This window comes from Peromyscus maniculatus, chromosome 18, assembly GCF_049852395.1.
Source record: "Peromyscus maniculatus bairdii isolate BWxNUB_F1_BW_parent chromosome 18, HU_Pman_BW_mat_3.1, whole genome shotgun sequence".
In the NCBI taxonomy this organism is placed as follows: domain Eukaryota; kingdom Metazoa; phylum Chordata; class Mammalia; order Rodentia; family Cricetidae; genus Peromyscus; species Peromyscus maniculatus.
The window spans coordinates 5,902,298-5,912,296 of record NC_134869.1 but is presented as its reverse complement, the minus strand read 5'-3'; the positions used below and the strand labels follow the sequence as shown (position 1 = coordinate 5,912,296).

The window sequence follows — 9,999 nt, the reverse complement described above, 5'->3', positions numbered from 1 at the left end:
AGCATCTTAAATATTATGTACACTTTTTTCCTTGCATTACGCTAGACACTGGCTTCTGAGTTTGTTGGATGGGGAATGGGTAACACATTAAAACTGTTATATAAAATGTCTTTTGGCAGAATAATAGGTATCCAAGTTAAAAATAGGAGGGTCAGTTTGTTGCTTTATGTTCTTTTCAAAGTTTAAATCAATCTTTGTTCCCTTCTACATGAACCTCAGTCACTACTCCTGAGGGGAGATGGGGCGAGGTGCCAGCCCCTCCTCCTCAGGCTTCTCAGTAGCTGCTTGCTTTGTGCTGCAGCAAGGCTGGAAGAGATGGGTGTCAGTGAGGACTTGGCCAAAACTGCCCTTAGAGATGATCCCACAACGTATTTTCTGCCTTTTCCAGTAGGTAATATCTAAAAAGGAAAAACTGGAGTCCTCTTAGATCTGGAAGCCATCTCTGTATCTGAGCCTTGATCTGATGGTTCCTGAAGCAGAGAGAGTGGGCCAGAGGGGCACTTGAGGTGCTATGAGCATCAGGATTGTGGTGTTTAAATTCCTTCTGCAGTTTACTGATGTGATTGCTTTTCATCTTGTTTCCAGATAGAGTTCTCACTTTTTTGATTTAAATGTCTTTAGACTGGGTCCTGCCCTTGTGTCTACAACATGATTCCAGTTTTGTTGTTGTTTTGTTGTTGTTGTTGTTTTTGCTTTGTTTTTCTGGATCTTCAACTTCTTCCATCTTTCCACAAGCAACACACACACACTGCAGATGTCATGTGCAACCCAAAATAGCTCTGAAAATCCTTTTTGTAATGTTTACTGTCCATGAACCAAGAGCTGGAAGATTTGTCTCTGCAGATACAGCAGTCCTTTGTTCTTCAGTGAATCTTTGGCTTATGAAAACCAAACATTTCCTTCTGGGCAACAGCTTCCATGTGCAGCAGCATCCACACACACAGCAGGCTGCACCGAGAAATCCCTGCAAGCACTCACTGTGCACACAGTGAATCCAGCAAGTTTGCTGATTTTATATGCTGCCTAAGTTAAAAAAATTCTACAACCTACCCAAATGGTTTAGCCTAGAGCAATAATGAAACAAAAATACTAAGGCAGATTAATGATAAAAAAAATGTGAACGTGTATATACTTGTCAAAATTCTTAAAGTGATAGTGTGGAGCTATTTTAATGGTTGTAGCAAAAGAGATGGAGTCGAACCACAGGGGGAAAAATGAGTTTGATGGGATATACTTCATAGTTCTCATTCATTGCTTGCTCCTCATTATGCAATTTATTTTAATAGAACAAAAGCCCCCCATATTTATAACACTTTTATTATCTCCCTCTATTTTGTAGTCAGAAGATCCTATAGTATATACTTATGGTTACTTTATTATGATATGGACCATGTGGAAAATAGAAACAATGAAGATGATTGAGGAACAAAGATATGAAAATGTTTTCATCAGCTCCTATTTAGACATCAAAAATAATCCATATCATGAGGTGTGGTGGTGCCTGTCTTTAATCCTAGCACTAGGGAGGTAGAGGCAGGATGCAGTGTTTGACACACACCCCAATTGTTAGTTTCTGCCATGCCTCAGCAGCCTACATCTGCTGCTGCCACCACAGCAGTTACATCATCACTTGTCATCAGGTTCTGTCCACCCTCAGCTCTGCCACATGTGCAGCCTTAAAAATGCCCGCCAGGTACAGCTCACTCCCTTTCCATCCCTCTGCCTTTTTCACATCTCTTTGCTTCTCCTCTCTCTTGCCTCTTCTTTTCTTTCTTGTGTCTCTTCTTCCTCTTGTCATTCTGTCTCTCTAAGTCTCCACTCCAACATAGCCCTTCACACTTCCACTCACCATTCCCCAATGAACCTCTTTGCACTAACTGTTGCTGGTGGTGTGTGTTGCTTAGTGGCATACCTTGGCAGGACCTGCTGAAAGGTACTCAGTATCACCTCGCTTTCTTTTTTATTTATCATTTCACCAATTACTTAATTTAATTTAGTTTATGTGCTTTGGGGTGTGGGATAGGGAGAGGTATGCATGTGGAGTTAAAGAGGACAACTCTTTGGAAGTCTTTTTGAGAGGATGCCAGGGTTGCAGCCATCTTAGAGAAGGGTCAGACAGAGGACAACCAGATGATCTGCTGCCCCCTCACCCCTAGAGAGTCAGGAGCTGCACACCAGGCATTTCCTGCCATGACCTAAAGGATATAACATAACTGGCATAATAAACAAAGCGCCAGATATATCCTCTGAGATATTTTCTGCTGTTATAGATTGTATACCATAGCTGTCATAGGGAATGAGTTTCCTGCAGATAAAAATGGGATGCCTAGCTATCAGAGGAAATGGATCTGCTGGTCAAATGGATACAATAACATAGATTGCTAGAGGACAGGGCAATTTCCTTTCAGTTGCAACTCTCTAATCAGTTCAAACCAAGCATCTCTAACCTGACGTAAGCACCAGTCTTGAGCTTGTAATGATATAGAGTTGGAATTCCCCTAGATCTTCTACCCAAACCATTAGAAAAACCCTGCTTGAGTGCTACTCAGGGTCTCTCCTGCTCTGCTGCATCAGATGGATGGAGATGCCCAAGTTAACTGGCAGCAATAAATAGACTTTGCAGAATTTGGTCTCTTGGAGGTCTTTGGGGGACTCGGGGTACAACATGTTCCATCCTGCTACCTTGTGGGATTTCAGGGTTGAACATAAATTCTCTGGTCTGCTTGGAAATGCCTCTTCCCAATAAGCATTGCTAGTCCTCAGTTTCTTGAAGAAGAACCCCCCCCAATTTTATTTAAATTCCAAGTAAAGTTTTTCTGCCTTACTGTTAAATTTCAGACTTGACAGAGGAGCTGACAAGATGGTTCAGCTGGTAAATAGGCACTCACCACCAAGCCTGATGATCTGGGACCCACATTTTAGGGGGCAGAGTACCAATCCCTTACATTAGTTTCTGACCTCAATACATGTACTGTGCATGCATGTCACACAAGTGCACAGAAATAATAATAGCAATAATAAATCTAATTTAAAATTGATGGAGAATATTGTTATGCCTATCTCACAGAATTTTAAGTTTTACTGGAGCTGTATGTCAATAAAAATTATGTTGATTTCTATATTTTATAAACCCCAAATCTGTGTTAACTTTGTATTAAGATTTAAAAAAACACATATGCTTCTAAATTTATTTAACTCAGTTGTGCTCTGTTATTAGCTGCCTATGTCTAAACATGAAAAAGAGCACCAGACTTTAGTTACAGAGATTATAATGCAGTACTAACACTTGCCTCTAAAACAAACATGATTTTGTCAGATGACTTTGCAGGGTGCAGTCAGAAACTGAGGCCAAACAAAAATCCAGCATCTTTCCAAAGAATCCATTAAGGCCCAGGAGCTAACTAGAGCAAGTATGCAAAAATGCTTTGAACTCAAGGTGAGGTCAAGGTCACTGGGTCTTATGAAAGCAGCACAGGGTGATTGATGGCACAGAACTCAGAGCCTGGAGGCAAGACAGGGTCTCCAGAGCCAGGGCTTTGCTAGCCTTGTTCTCAGACATTCACTCAACCTCCCAGCTTTCATTTCAGATGGTGAGATGAGAACTACTGGAGTTGGCCACCTTCCTTCTTTGTGATTGTGAAGAGCATTAAGAGTCCTAACAGCAAATGACCACTATTGTTAATTATTAATTACATGCTAATTGCAGGCTGAATGTCCCTTATATGAAATGCTTGGGATCAACAGTTTCAGATTTCATAGCATTTTGTATTTCAGATTTCTTTAGATGTGAAATGCCCAATCAACCAGTGCAAGGTAAGCATGGGGTGCACGGGGTGGTGGTGGTGGTGGTGGTGGTGGTGGTGGTAAATTTAGTTATATATAGAGAGAGTGAATTGAATTATGTCAGTACTCACTTTTGATGAGATTTATTTAACAGGTTTCAGACACGCTTCAGGGTATGGAATCTTGGTGCCAAGCACAGTAGCACACATAAAAGAAAGAAATACTCAAGTTTGAGATCAGCCTGGGTGGCTAGACTTAAAACAAAAAGAAAGAGGATGAGATAGACAGATAGATAGATAAATAGAGATAGATAGATAGATAGATAGATAGATAGATAGATAGATAGATAGATAGATAGATGATAGATAAAATGAAAGATTAAAATCTTCTCATCTTGGCCACTTCTATTCCTGATAATTATTTACCAATGAGGTCCTTGCTGTTCTCTGGAGCTTATATTTCCAGATAATTCCAGTATGTGCCCTTTGGCAGTGAAAATCTTGGAGAGTCCTAAGACCTATCCAATAGATTCTTATGAAATCCTTAGGTTTTGTAAGATGCCCTTCCTGAGGAGAAGAACAACTCAAATGCCCAGAAGAAGCCAGGATCTTCTTACGACTACTTCCATTTCTGGTTCTTAACGACATTACTGTGTTGATGAACTTTAACTTATGTGTAACAACAGCTCTAGTTTTCCTGGAACTCGCTCTGTAGCCCAGGCTGGCCTTGAACTCACAGAGATCTGCCTGTCTGCCCAAGTGCTGAGATTAGAGGCATGCTCTCCCACCACCTGGCATTAAATTGTATTTCTTTTTTCTTTTTTCCATTCACAGGCAGGTTTATTAGTTCTCAGTTCAGGCTTGCATCACTGGCCGGGACAGCTCTGCCTGTAGCTTCACTCCTGAGCCTGCGAAGCCTGTACCACCGCGCTGCAGCATGATGATATCACGTTCTGTCAGCGGATCCCCGTTCACCGGGTCCACCATGTCCTTCCGGATCAGTTTCTCGACACACTCCAGGGTGACCACAGCCCCAGAGGGCCGCAGCACTGCACATGGTGTGGCATTGCTCAGGCTGTCTCGGGTCACAGCACACACGTAGCGCTCACTGCATGTGATGAGTCCCACGCGGTCTCCAGAGTCGTCCAGCTGCGTGAAGCGCACTGGCGTCAGGTCCGACATGCGTAGAGGCTTCCCAGACATCGGGCAGGTCACAGTGCGAGATGGTTTTTCCAGCTTGGTGGCCTTTGCCTCAGGCGTCAGTGAGGGAATCCAGAAGCTGGGCAGCGCTTTGTTCTTGTCCTTGCCTGGGGGACCCGCACTGGCCCCTGGCCGCTCACCATCTGTGTTGGGTAAGGTGGCAGCTTTGGGCATGAAGGGGTTGAGGGGCCGGCTCACGATGGCTGCCTCCTTCTCCAGGAAGCCTCGAACTTGGTCCTGGGCTGCAGCTCCCTGAAGCTGTTTCTGCTCTTCCCTCCGGGCTGCTCGCTGCTTCTCATAGGCCTTCATCTGCCGGGCAATCTCTTTCTTCTGGTGTAGGATGTACTCCAGGATCGCCTCCCGTTCGTACAGGTAGCCATCTGGGGTGACCACAGGATCATGGCAGGGCTGCATTGAGAGACAGCAGCAGTCAAAGTCCTTCACAGCGTCCCGGCTCAGTCGGATGTTCCGGGTTCCATAGCCTGAGGCCGCTGCATCCTTCTTCTTCTCATGGTAGGTGTAGACAGCCCCTGTGGTACAGTTCTTACTGTGCTGCATCATCCTCACAAACGGTTATCCGACCCGTCGCTGCTTCTACTGTATTGTGATGACACATAAAGTTCCATTTAATAACACACTGGGAAATAAATGTAGATACTGTAAATTTTCTTTCAACTGGGATTTCTTACAAAGAGTAATTGTTTCCTCGACAACTCCTGATCAGATCCTGTTTCCACGAATCTTCAGACTGAAGCTTGTGAGTCCTTGCTGGAATGGATCTCAGCTGAACTGCTGCTAAAGGCCTAAAAGCTGAAAAGGCACTAGTTCCTGGTCCTCACACCTTATATACCTTTCTGTTTCCTGCCATCACTTCCTGGGATTAAAGGCGTGTGTCTTTCCCAAGCAAGACTTGAGATCTCAAGTGCTGGGATTAAAGGGGTGTGTCACCATGCCTGGCTGTTTCCAGTGTGGCCTTGAACTCACAGAGATCCAGATGGATCTCTGCCTCCCAAGTGATAGGATTAAAGGTGTGTGTACCTCCATTTTCTGGCCTATATGTCTAATCTATTGGCTGTTCTATTCTCTGACCGTCAGATAAGTTTATTAAGGTACAAATATATCAACCACAGAACTCCCTCTCCCAAGTGGTAGTAGTGTGGCTTATGGGTGGAGTCCCTGCCTAAAACCTCACAGTGAGTGGCTGCGTGCCAGTATGGTTCACCAATGGAGCCCTTGCCTAGAATCCCCCAGCAGGGGGCTGCAGGCCTGGCTTAGTGCTACAGCACTTGGCTACCTTGCAGAAGGCCCTGGCTTCCATTCCCAGCACTGAAAATAATAAAGAAAATAACAAGAACAGTATAGGTGGCCCCAGGAATGCATCATGGGTTGACTGGACTCCAGCCAAAGTCTAATGTGGAAAACCAAGAGAACTGTGGGTGTCTAGAGGCCCACACACTGCTGAAGGGCTATATTCCAGAATGCTGAAGTGCCACAAGGCTAGGAGCAAAGCAGGAGTCTGAAACTTCTAGCCAGAACTCTCAATGTGAGCCCACACATAGGGCACCATTAGCCAGGCAGGAAGTTGTCTGGGCTGCTTGCTGGCATCCATACCCACTGAGAGCCTTGGTTACTTGGGATGAGGGTCTTGACAGAAACTGAGAGTAGAGCACATATCGTAGGAAATTAGAACAAGCCCTAAATGCAATGTCTGCCACTCTTAGCAGACACAAGATTGGCATGGTGGCATACTCCTGTGTACACAGCACTAGAGTTTTGGGGATTTGTTTTTTTTTTCTTTTCAGCACTGGGAATTTAACCCAGGACCTCAGCACTGGGCAGATACCACGGAGTTACAGCCCCAAGCACTCAGGAGGCAGAGGCAGGCAGATCTCTGAGTTTGAGGCCAGCCTGAATTACAGATAGAGTTCCAGGACAGCCAGGCTGTTACACAGAGAAACACTGTCTCAGAAAAACAAAACAAAATCCCTCATGTTGTATACTGAGGACAGTAATAGATTTGACTATGGCTTTGCACCTGTACCCTTCCAACTCTGTACACTTAGGGACAACCATACTGAAGATGTAATAGTGAGGTGCAGATTGCTTTGGAAACCTTGGCCACTGCTTACTACTTCTTGCCCTATGGAGGTAGGTGTTATCGTAGAAGCCAGTAGGGCTGACTTGTCAGGAAAGCAGGTCTTCAGGAGAGAGAAGTGATAACCAAAGCCACTGAGACAGAAATCCCTAAATTATAGATCTGTTAGCCCCATATTTTTATTTACTTTTATTTATTTATTTACTAGTGTTTCACCTTATGTGTGTCTGTGCGCCATGTGCATGCTTGGTGCCTATGAAGTCCAGAGCAATGCCCCCGGAACTGGAGTTAGAGGCAGTTATGAGCCATCAGGAACTGAACCTGGGTCTTCTGCAAGAGCAGCCAGTGCTTTTAGCCACTAAGCCATCTCTTCAGTCCCCCCATTAACTCTATTATAATTGAGATTTAATTATTTTTGTCTTCTGCATTCGATGTAACCCTGATCTAACTAATGTTAGTGTGATGGTGTATAGATACACATGCAGGCAACACTTTGTACACATAAATCTTTTTCCTTCTTCTTTTTTTTTTTTTAAAGAAAAACACGATCCAACATGGTAACATGACTTTAGTCCTAGCACAGACCTTTTCCCAGACCTCAGGGAGTTCTATGGTTGCTTGGGTAGTTTCTGCAAGGAATAGGTTTAAGTTTTCCTCTTCTACCCTTATGGTGATATTTTATTTGTGCTGAAATGTGATTTTATTTGTATGTTAATAAATAAAGTTGCCTGGGGGTCAGAGCTAATAGCAAGCCATAGCAGAAGTCTGGCAGTGGTAGCACACGCCCTTAATCCCGATCACATGACAGGCAGATCTCTGAGTGTTCAAGGACACCACCAGCATGGAGACACACGCCTTTAATTTCAATACCAACCATAGAAGACCTGGAGGTCTGTACAGACAGGTAGTGACAAGAAGGTCATGTGGTTGGGTTTACAACCAATGAGAAGGCAGAACAGAAAGTCAATAAAAATACAGACACACAGGAAGTAGGTCTCTTTCTCAGGGGAAGGACGGCAGTGGCAGCAAGGGGTAAGAAGACGGTTTTAGTCTCAGCTCTTAGTTACTGCTCTGACCACTTGGGCTTTTAACTCTGCATTTGGCTCTGTGATTCTTATTTAATAAGACCGTTACATCAACAGACCCTGCTGTCCCTTTATTTCCTAAGGAAGGTCCCCAGCTCCAGTCGTGAATGAGAAGGGCATGGACCACAACATTGCCCCACCGTGCTCCTTCTTGCTTTACCTGGGGTCACTGGCAGCCTGGCACCCACTGTTGCTGTTTGTAGGCTTTGAAGACTTACGCCAGTGTAGAAATTTGGTGTCCTCTTAAGTCCAAAGCAACAGGTATAGAAAACAAACACATCTTGAGAATGCCATAGGAAGTCAGTTGCCAGCACCTCCATAGCACGCAGGAGCACAGGCCCATCGAGATGGCTGGGTGTTGAAGGCAGTCCAGCAGATGTGCCATTAATTTCCCATGTCTGATGAATGTCCCTGTTAAACAAATCCTGCTTGTCCTGTATACACAGTTTCAAGACTCCTGCATTTCTCTCTGACCTCTAAGCAAGTACATCAAAGGTCAAGTGGCCTGACCTCTGAATGTTCCATAACAGATTTCTCTACAGGCTGCTGGGAAGCCACCTGAAGGAAGGACCAATGCATTGCCAAGGACCAGAAGCAGGGCCTGGCTGGGGCTTGGGGGTTGGCATTCTGGCATCAGGGAAGGAGCTGCCAGGCCTCCCCCAGAGCAATCAAGACAACCTCTCACAGACATGCCCACAGTCCAGCCTGATCCAGACAACCCCTCACTCCCCAGGTGATCCTAGATTGTGTCAGGTGGGCAATGAAAACTGACCACCAAGGGGTCTCTGTCAGAAAGGATATGATTCAAGAGTTTGTGATGGGAGCATGGGGCAGTGTGTCTGAGGGTACAGCCATATGTTCAAGGAACTGCTTGCAGATCCAGGGAACATGGGGGATTGGCCAGGAGCTACTGTTTGCTGTTGGTTTAGGGGCTCTGCAGAAATTAGACCCCACTGGGTGCCTGACATCGGGCACTTAGGAGCTGGAGATAGGAAGATCAGGAGTTCAAAGTCACCTTGGTCACATTGGGGAAATTGAAGCCAGTCTGGGCTACATGAGACCCTACCTAAAAAAATTAAAAAAAAAAGCAACAAAGAATTCTCCAGGTGGGGATGAGAGCAGCTCACTAGTCTGGCTAGGGTTTTCTCATGTGACTGAGTGAAGCCTGTGATTAAAGCTGGGCCAGTCAGGGTCCAGGACCTGCCTGGATTAAACAGAGTGCTCATCTAACAGTGATGATGACTGGTTAGGGATGTATGCAGACATTTTATTTGGATTTTTGTCATTGGTGGATGGAACTACAGCTGCTGGTTGAGCCCTTGATGCACACAGTAACCCTAGATAGGCCCTGACTAGCCCAGAGATCAGCAGTATCAAAGCTGAGGAACTACTTTTATTTTATTTCATTTTGTCATTATAGGTAGTTGTGCCTGGCACCTTGGCACATGTGGCATCAGAGGACAGCTCTGTGGAGTTCTTCTCTCCTTCTAGCTTCCTGTGCATTCCCCAGATTGAGTCCATCATCAGGCTTACTAGGCAAGGAAGCGACTTTATGGGCTGAGCCAGCCAACCCATTCCAGTGTTTTTTCTTTTTTGTTTTTTTTTTTTTTTGGGGGGGGGGAGTTGTTTATTTGTTTTGTTTTTGTTGTTTGGGGTTTTTGTTTGTTTGTTTTTGGGTTTGTTGTTGTTGTTGTTGTTTGATACAGGGTCTCATGTAGCCCAGACTGGCCCAGAAGTTGCCTTGCATCTGAGGGCAGCTCTGAATTCCTGAGTGCTGGGTTGGGTCTTGAGCACAGGACCTACTAACTTCATAGCTCCAGAAGTCAGTAGCTCCTGT

At 44.9% G+C, this 9,999-nt stretch overlaps 2 pseudogenes across 1 annotated transcript; both read right to left on the bottom strand.

The window, feature by feature from the left end:
* Positions 1–222: 222 nt before the first annotated feature.
* On the bottom strand, positions 223–699 carry LOC143269378 (SIN3-HDAC complex-associated factor pseudogene; annotated as a pseudogene).
* Positions 700–3,910: 3,211 nt separating this feature from the next.
* On the bottom strand, positions 3,911–9,224 carry LOC143269377 (nitric oxide synthase-interacting protein pseudogene; annotated as a pseudogene). The gene has a single exon (XR_013045786.1). The product of XR_013045786.1 is annotated as a nitric oxide synthase-interacting protein pseudogene (transcript).
* Positions 9,225–9,999: the final 775 nt, after the last annotated feature.